General features: G+C 34.6%; 1 protein-coding gene across 1 annotated transcript in view; it reads right to left on the bottom strand.

The window, feature by feature from the left end:
• The window catches only part of LOC137631385 (salivary glue protein Sgs-3-like), a 14,266-nt gene that overhangs the window by 1,360 nt on the left and 2,102 nt on the right, over positions 1-10,804 (bottom strand). The window lies entirely within an intron of this gene.

Consider the following 10,804-nt stretch of genomic DNA (forward strand, 5'->3'; position numbering starts at 1 on the left):
AGTTCTATGTTGTTGATTGCAGTTGACACAATTTATTTCGCCGCTAAAGTTCTATGTTGTTGATTGCAGTTGACAATTTATTTCGCCGCTAAAGTTCTATGTTGTTGATTGCAGTTGACACAATTTATTTCGCTGCTAAAGTTCCATGTTGTTGATTGCAGTCTGTGTTTTCTGCACATTCCTTGTATGTATGGTCATATGATGAGTATTCATATCCTATTTTGAAGTGTTCAATATACTTTAGAACATTCCTTATACACATGTTCTTAAGAATAGCATTTATAACAAAATGACAATTTCACAACTAGATCTTGTTCAATTTGTTGACTTGGGATATATTGGTAGGCTGTGAAGAGGCCTCCCTCTGTGGTTCTCTTTACCATCTTAGGTGTTTCAAACTTTATATTCCTAATGTGGGAATCATTTTGGTATTTTTATCACGTCTTCCATTTTAGCCCAGTCATTTTCAATCTCAATAGTTTCTTTAAATTCTTCTCCGTATTCTGGCGTTGTTACATCCCCATCTTTTATTATTATTATTATTATTATTATTATTAATAGCTAAGCTACAACCCTAGTTGGAAAAGCAGGATGCTATAAGCCCAGAGGCTCCAATAGGGAAAAGAGCCCAGGGAGGAAAGGGAAAAAGGAAAATAGAATATTTTAAGAAGAGTAATAACATTAAAATAAATATCTCCTATGTAAACAATAAAAATTTTAACAAAACAAGAGGAAGAGAAATAAGAAAGAACTGTGTGCTACTATAGTTTTTGCACACTTAAAAAACAATCATTTTAATGGGAAATTCTCCTTAAAAATGTACTATTCTTAGCCGTATTGCATTAGATTACAGGCGACCTTAATTTTTACCCTTCATTATTATTATCTTTTACGGGTTGGTGACCGTAATATCACTCCTTTACGTCAATATATCCGTTTTTTAAGAAGGTAAATGCCTGGCAACATTTATCCAGGAGTTTTTTTTTTTTTAGGCAGATTTTCAACAGTGTAGCGTTATATTCGTGCCAATCACTCCATACTGTTCATTTAGAAAAACAGTCTTGTTCTCCGTCTATAAGACCTTGTCTGAATCATCATCGTCTACCTAATGAAGAATGCCGAGTTAGCGCTGGTTACTTCGTGGACTCATAGCGTTCACTTATCTCGAAGTTTTGTCCCAAAGAAGGGTGACATATAAACATAGCTATGAAAGAGTGGCAAGAATGAGGCTGATGACCTAGACTCCTAGAGTAAGGGATAAAGTTTAAAAAAAAAACACACTGGCCGCTATCCTTGAGCACTAGGCAGCCGTAAAATACGCCTTACCCTTATGAGTGTTGGAGGCATATATATATATATATATATATATATATATATATATATATATATATATATACATACATATATATATATATACTAGTGTACGCAACCAGTCAAAAATGACCGCTAAATGTTCAGATAGATATGCTCACACATGCACGCATACGTACACACTCCCAGATTCAACCCTTCCAACCCCTTTTCACCCGGGTAGGACTACTTCCTCTCTCCCTACATGAGGGACGGGGAAAAACCTAATTGTTTTACGTCTGGCAATGCGACTAAGAGTAACCAGAAAGAAATATATGTAAATATGTATATATTTATCTGTATAGCCATACACTTGCTCTTTATTATATAAGCTCGATAAATACCTAAGATGCATCCCAGACCATCCAAGACTGGAAGATGCAAAATACACCGGAAGATGCATTAGCAACTCTCTGGTGGATATACGAGGTGCCTCACACTGAGGGACCTGGGGGAACCCAAACAAAAAATAAGGCAATAAGGTAAGGTAAGGGGAGATAATAATACTACTGTATGTGGTACACGCGAAAGATTATACTGCGTGAGCCAGCAGGAAACTGATAAGGCAAGCAGTAGCCTACAGTTCTAACGGTTTCCTGTTTATTCCAATTATAAATCGCTTGTTTGCGACAACGGCGTCATAACTCAAAAATAGCTATTTTTCAGGAGAGCCATTTTAATCAATTAAAACACTATCATATTATTGTATGTCGTTAGGACATTTAGCGGGCTCTAGCGATCAATTTTTTAGCTACAATTATGACTCTTTTTGTCAAAAAAACTCAGCATTTGAAGATGAATATGTCTATATGGATAACTCAAAAATAAATTTTTTTGAGTTATGACGTTGTTGTCGCAAGCGAGCGAAATGTAAAATAAGATAGATAAAGCAGGACGCAAAATCATCTTTTGTCTGTTTTTCTGCATAATATTGAAAATCAACAACCAAATGCCATAAGCCTAGCAAATAAGCTAATAGGAAAAATAAAAATAATAAAAACAGTGCGACTAGTGATTGTAAACAAGTTCTTAAACGGAAGAACGTATGTACAAGCCATAGTCGATATTTATTTCATTCTTATTGGCGAGGTGGCTGTTAGGTAATAACAGAGAGGCGAGATAAACACAATTGAGTTTTTTGAACAAGACAACGATCTTATATACAGAGAGTTGGGAGCAAGAATGACGCAAATTTCTAACAGTACAATACATGAGATAGCAAGCTTAAAAATGTTTATATTATCAATGCAGGGAGAGCGAAAGATAAAAAAAAAAAAGCAGTCATTCCCTTTTACCCCCACCATAAGGTTAAATTTCGAGCACATTTTGCTAAATAATTTTTTAAAATTGCTCTAACAAGCTTAATTTTTGTCCTAGAAAGGTCAGGTTGGTCTCATTCTTTTGGAAAATGCCTGAAGTTTCTCGTAAAATTATCAAAAAAATGTAAAAATATGTAATTAACAGTGTTTTGCAAGAACGTACCGGTACGTCCTTTGGGGGTGAAAGGGTTAAGTGTACGAGAGTTTATGAAACAAGTGCGGTACGTTATCTCTATTTTCCATTTTCTTACACTTTCTTGTACTTAACATATTATTAAGTGAAAGCCACAATGAAAAATACCTAAGCACCCCGCTTCCTATCTCCACTGTTGTTGATCTGGACACGCAAGTGACACATACGACCACATACACGCCTACACACACACAAACGCACACACTGCATACACTCCCGGACACCTCGAGTCAGGGTTGCCAGGTTTCCTAAATGAGAAAAAGGCCAACTTTTAATCAACCGCAGTTTTAAAAGGCCATCCTATTAGTAGAAAAAGGCCAAAAGTGTAATATTTAAGGCCCACCTTTCATGATATTACTAAAGGCCAACCAATCTCAAAAAGGCCAAAATCAAGGTTTTTTTTGGCCTGAAAAAAGGCCAACCTAGCAACGCTGCCTCGAGTCTGCATAGCAACCCGTTAAACTTCTATGTGGCTAACTACTGCACCTTGACGAACCCTATACACAAAAATTCCGAGATCCCAGTCACCTCAGCCAGTTTTGGTATTTACGCATTGGACTGTTTTCTATACGTTGGAATTGTTTGCTTCGAATTTTGAATACTGCAATGAATAGTTTTTAAGAAGTTCCGTTCAATTACTGCTATTCATTAGTTGGTTATTCACAAACAAATCAAACCATTTTTCCACAATTCAAGTTTTTCGAGAACTATTTCAGTCTAGTGATGGGAATCAAACTATTAATTTCTCAATTAGTGCGTGGGAAGTTTTGATTTAAGATCGTCAACTGCTTTCACTAATCCTTTCCAATTGCGATATTTTAACTCTCGTTATAACTCCTATTGTAACAAATATTATCGTTCAATGGTTATTTTGTGAATTTGTCTAAATCTCATCCTAGGTACGCTTCAAATTGATCAATTATTTATACCTAAATATGTGAATATCTTTATGGTAGACTAGAGAGAGAGAGAGAGAGAGAGAGAGAGAGAGAGAGAGAGAGAGAGAGAGAGAGAGAGAGAGAGAGAGAGAGAGAGAGAGTATTTCGATCTAGAATGCGTTTGCATCTTATCATGAATTCGTTAAAATGTTTTTTTCCCCGGTGTCCGTTCGCCATTTGAAATAGATGTGTTTGCCCGGAAGAGCACACGCGAGCAAGAGAAAGAGAGAAAGAAGAAGATCGCAGTGGTTGAACCCTACCGGAGGTCGATGTTCGTCCGACGCAGAGGTCTATAGACCTTAGTACGAGGTACACCGTCAACACTAGTCACTACTTAGAGGCTTTGTTTATTCATATCTTGCTTCTCTCCATAGTTATTTACTAGGTTCTGTACAGTTGATGATTTATTTATAAAGGCATGCTTCGAATTTTTTACTCTTTCGTCTACTTCATTGAACGTATTCTCGATATTTATATACGCAATGTGGAAATCTTAGATCCATTGATATTTTTTCTATTGCTTGCCTATATTAAGTATCACTTATGATTAAATATCTATTTTCTTCTATGTATTAGAACAACTCTTTAATATATCTACTTATACTTAAACGTTAGTTATATGAGATTACTTTTAACGATTTGTGTATCATTCCATCAGTATTACTCTTTGTTGAAGTTTCGTCCTATACTTCTTTCATGTATCCTACTCCTGTTAAATATGGATATCGAATCTGCTATTCTGAATGTTTGTCCTTGTGGATGTGTTAATATCCTACATGTTATGATAAACATTCACTTTGCCTACTAGAAACGTTCCTGCCTGTTGATCGCCAGATTGGGGATCCAGTCCCGCTCAAACTCGTTAGTTCCTTTAATGTCTGCAACCTCACCATCCTTGTGAACTAAGGTGGAGTGTTTTGGGGAGCCTATAAGCCAACCTGCTGAGTCATCTGCAGCTATTACCTGGCCATCCTTGGTCCTAGCTTGGGCGCTGATCATATGTATATATGGTCAGTCTCTAGGGCATTGTCTTGCTTGCTAGGACAATGTCAGTGTCCCTTGCCTCTGCCATTCATGATTGGCCTTTATAACCTTTAAACTCCTGTAATTCTAGTTGCCGTAAGATACAAAGGTTTTTTACTTTGAGATCGAACATCTACACAGCACACACACACACACACACCCCCACACACTGATATGTACAGTATGTATAAGACTATGTTTTCTAGTTGATTTTTTTTTTTTTACAGGTACCTAAAGAGTATTTCAGCCCTTTGTTATTTAACAATATAATTTAGGTTGCCAGCTTTCTCACCTTCAAAACTTTGACCACATCACCACAGTCACCTAACTTTTGGGCATTTGATTCAACATTTTGGGTCAATATAGGCTTGGTAAGTTGAGAAATTTGATCTCCTATCACCATCGCCCTTTTACAAAAGAACAATACCTCCTGCCCATTCATTTGGAGTTTTTTCACCACCTCCAGACTTACATTATTCACCTGGTTTGGTACTTGCGTAATCACCAGCACACTTCTGCGCACATTTCGTAATCTTGTCAACCCCTGTTACTTTTCCATTCTTGAAGCATTCTTGAATGTACATTGACCTCTTCCAAACTTCCATTCTTTTGATCTCTCTCCATCTCTCTATAATCTAATCCCTAAATTATTATTGAAAGAAGGAGTTTTACCAGCCCAATGAGTCAAGCTTGACTCTCACATGGCTGGCCCGAAAAAAAAAATCGAGATATAAAGAATTATAAGATTATCAAAATTCAATTGATAAGGAAAAAAAAATAAATAAATGAAAATTATTTTTATATATATGTATATACAGTATATACTTATAATCTTTAAATATTCTAAATATGGGTGAATAGATGGATGAATATATATATATATATATATATATATATATATATATATATATATATATATATATATATATACATGAATTCAACCTCTCTCGATGTAGGCCTACTCACATTATTGACACATGATGAATTAAGTCTTAATTTTGTATTACTCTTTCATTTGTACTTGAGATGACATTAGCTTCTTTTCTTCTTCTTCTTCTTCTTTCACCTTGTAGCTTTCTTGGTTTTCTTTGTATTTAATCTCGAATTCTTTATTCTTCGGCTGGGATCTCTGGTCCTCATTGCATGCATAAGCTTATTCGTGTTCAGTGCTTATGATTATATTAATCAAAATGACCAGCGACATTTATCTTTCTCTCGCTGTGTGGCATGGCAACTTTTGGTCTTTGCTATTTTCTACATTCCCATCTGTATAAAAGTATTCAAACGATTAAATTTTTCGAAATAATTACCTATAAAATAAGTAAAAAAATCCCATAATTCATAAAAAGTAATTGACATTTAAAAGTTTAAATGTCACTCATGAATGGCAGAGGTTAAGGACAGTGACATTACCCTATCACGGAGGACAATGCCCTAGAGACTTACCATGTTATACATGATCAGTGCCCAAGCATCTCTCCACCCAAGCTAGAACCAAGGAGACCCAGGCAATGGCTGCTGATGACTCACCAGATAGACCTATAAGCTTCCCCAAACCCCTATCCTTAGCTCACAAGGATGGTAAGGATGCAGCGAACAAAGAAACTAACGAATTTGAGCGGGACTCAAACCCCAGTGTGGCATTCACCAGTCAGGGACTTAACCACATCTATGAATGCTATATTCCATTCATTAAAATAGCCTGTATTAACCCTTTTACCCCCAGGCTATTTGGAAATTTCCAACCCTTAATCCCAAGGGGGTTATTTTTTTCCCAGCACATTTTGCAGTATATATTTTTTCAAATTGCTCTAACAGCCTTAATTTGTATCATAGAGAGGTCAGGTTGGTCTCATTCACTTGGAAAATGCCTGAATTTTCTCAGAAAATTATCAAAAATATGCAAGGACGTACCTGTACGTCCATGGGGGTAAAGGGATGGCTTTTGTGAAACGTACCAGTACGTCCTTTGGGGGTAAAAGGGTTAATATTCACAGTCAGAGATAAGCAATCAGGAACTGGCATATATAGAAATGTTCCTCAAATTACCCTTTATAGATCCAGCTGTTTTGATCAGCTACATATTATATCCATTTCGTGTATTTGCATGTTTAATGAGATAGGCGAATTATCCTTTTAACTTCTATATTGAAAAATAACCCAAAGTATACTTTAACATCAAAAGGTCAATATACTCTCTAAACTCTTTCCGTTTTGGGAATTATCATTATTATTATTACTAGCCAAGCTACAACCCTAGTTGGAAAAGCAAGATGCTATTAGCCCAAGGGCTCCAACAGGGAAAAATAGCCCAGTGATGAAAGGAAATAAGGAAATAAATAAATGATGAGAATAAATTAACAACATATTCTAAAAACAGTAACAGCCTCAAAACAGATATGTCCTCTATAAACTATTAGCAGCGTCAAAAACAGATATGTCATATATGAACAATAAAAAGACTCATGTCAGCCTGGTCAACATAAAAACATTTGCTCCAACTTTGAACTTTTGAAGCTCCACCGATTCAACTACCCGATTAGGAAGATCATTCCATAACTTGGTAACAGCTGGAATAAAACTTCTAGAATACTGTGTAGTATTGATCCTCATGATGGAAAAGGCCTGGCTATTAGAATTAACTGCCTGCCTAGTATTAACTGGTTACATCCATCATGTGACGATAAATTTTAAATAATCGCTGAAGAAGAGACTCTTTAGCTATGGTAAACAAGCTGTTCTAAGAGAAGAACACTCCAAAATCAAACCATTGTTCTCTAGTCTTGGATAGTGCCATAACCTCTGTACCATGGCCTTCTACTGTCTTGGGATAGAGTTCTCTTGCTTGAGGGTAAACTCAGCCTCACTATTTTATATTATTTCTCTTACTCTTGAGTTTTTTTTTAGCTTTAATAGTTTACATATGAAAAATTTAGTTTAATGTTGATACTGTTCCCTAAAATATTTCATTACAATTGTTCATTACTTCTTTTGTAGTTTATATATTCCCTTTCTTTACTGGGCTATTTTCCCTTGTTGGAGCCCTTATGACTTATAGCATCCTGTCTTTTTCCTACTAGAGCAGTAATAATAATAATAATAATAATAATAATTATTATTATTATTATTATTATCATTATAATAATAATAATAATAATAATATTAACAACAACAACAACAACAACAACAACAACGATAATAATAATAATAATAATAATAATAATAATAATAATAATAATAATAATAATGAAAAGGAAAAAAGGTGAAATGAACGATGTCCCACAAAATATCAGTAAATTTTAAATTTACATCATGTATTTTACACGCGTATTTAACCATGCATTTCACCGCATGCTATACAGGTTAAAAAAAATTTTTTTAAATCAATCTGCTGGTGGAAATTGATAAGCAACATTAATCGAGCACGTGATATGTCGCATTCCCCTGACATGGTAAAACAGAGTTGTGGTTTATTTTAGTTTATTGGAGTAAGAAGAGCTTCAATCGTACAGAAGGAAGGATATCTAGATCGGGCACTTGGTAGAGCGCATACCTTTGCCAACGTCAAATCACAAAATGGGCAATTGAATTATGCACAATTTGGTACTAGTTTTATGGAATTCGGATAAAAATTAACCGCGATATAGCAAAAAGACGTTTTTAGATTTTTTTGTTACCTTGACCTTAACCTTTGACCCTATCACTCCCAAAATTTAATCACAAAATGGGCAATTGAATTATGCACATTTTGGCCTAAGTTTCATGAAATTCGATAAGAATTAACCACGATATAGCAAAAAGACGTTTTTGACCTTTTTGTTACCTTGACCTTAACCTTAACCTTTGACCCAATCACTCCCAAAATCTAATCAAACTATCTTTGGATCATGATAAATCATCCCACCAAATTTCATGATATTTGGTCAAACAGTTTTTGAGGTATGCGAATCACAAACAAACAAACACACAAACATAAAAAATACACGCTTATCAAAATATAACCTACTGGCGAAGGTAAACAGTGAATCCTCTCGGTCAGAGAGATGGAATGTGCACCCAAATGTTCCAGGACATATTACAAGTAATGTGAAGAATTTAACGGACGTGGCAGAACGATGGTGGTAAAGGAAAAACTGTACATCAAAGAACAGTGTTGCCAATACTCCAAACTTTTTTTTTTTTTTTTTTTTTTTTTTTTTTTTTTTTTTGCAGCTGATAGGAAAGACGGATGAAAGAAGAATGAGAATAGTTAACTAACTAACCCTATTCGGGAATAGTTTGAAACGTTAAGCATTAGTAAGAGTAGTGTAAAGTGTGGATTACCCACAATTTTATTTGTATAAAGGTACATTTTTTTTTTTTTTTTGGTTTTATAGTTAATTTAAAACAATAATTGCTTATTTTTCTGTTACGTTTTGTTTTCTGGAATTCCAGATCTCATTACCACGGATTTAACATATGGGGTTTACTGCTACAAAATCAGTTTCAATTACAAAGGAAAGAAGTCACAGATTTACAAATTTCAAAATATATTCCATTTATATACATACATATATATATATATATATATATACATATATATGTATATACTATATATATATACTATATATATATATATATATATATATATATATATATTAATATATATATAGATAGATAGATAGATAGATGTGTGTTATGTTATATATGTATACGTGTATATACATACATTTTGAGATGTATATATATCAATATATGTGTATGTATTTGGGTATGTAAGTATACATAAATATATACATAAATGTGTGTATATATCTATATGCATATAAGCTACACATAATCTACCCACACGTACACACGCACACACACAAACACACACACACATATATATATATATATATATATATATATATATATATATATATATATATATATGTGTGTGTGTGTGTGTGTGTGTGTTGGGTGTGTGTGTGTTTGTGTGTGTGTATGTGTATGTGTTTGTGTGTGTTAAATAATGGTTAATATTCCTCCATATATTTATAGATATGAATCCTCATACGTATACGGCTATAATACAAAAATTCCCTCACATGACAAAAATCATCTACACTCCAGAATCAGAATACCAGAAAACTCCATTTCAACCAATCAATCAATCAATCAATCAATCAGAGAGCAGAGAATAAGTCACAAACAGACGCACAAACAAATCAGATGAATGTGAATAACCGGACACACCATCAACATTATATATCACAGATTCCAATAAAGCTTTATATGACTCCTTTTCTTAAACGAAATTTTGCTTAAAAGATATTTCTATTAAGATATTTTAGAGGGAAAAGATAGATAGATAGATAGATAGATAGATAGATAATTTCCGCTTAGTACAAAGATTGAAAATATATCACCTGGTAAATGAGACCAAAATCTCACATTATTCCTCATGAAGTAGAAATTATTCAATCACAATATTATGTAGGGAAAAAAGATACAAAACAATAGACGAATATGTCATTACTGTCATAAAACTTAAAAGAGAGAGAGAGAGAGAGAGACCCAAAACATCCATTGCTGCTGATTCTTTTCGGCGGTCTCCGTGACGTCACTTGCTATGGTGACCCCTGGTGGCAACGCCCTCCAGCTGGTCGGAAGAATTGCTCATATGTGGCAGTCTCCCTCCGTAGAGTTTTATCATTCTCTCTCTCTCTCTCTCTCTCTCTCTCTCTCTCTCTCTCTCTCTCTTAAATTTTATTATTTCTCTCTCTCTACTTTGGACTAAAGATTTATTCCTCTCTCTCTCTCTCTCTCTCTCTCCTCTCCTCTCTCTCTCTCTCTCTCTCTCTCTCCTAGAATTCTATTCTCTCTCTCTCTCTCTCTCTCTCTCTCTCTCTCTCTCTCTCTCTCTCTCTCTCCTAGAATTTTATTCTCTCTCTCTCTCTCTCTCTCTCTCTCTCTCTCTCTCTCTCTCTCTCTCACTCCTAGAATTTTATTCTCTCTCT

This window comes from Palaemon carinicauda, chromosome 39, assembly GCF_036898095.1.
Source record: "Palaemon carinicauda isolate YSFRI2023 chromosome 39, ASM3689809v2, whole genome shotgun sequence".
Lineage (NCBI taxonomy): Eukaryota > Metazoa > Arthropoda > Malacostraca > Decapoda > Palaemonidae > Palaemon > Palaemon carinicauda.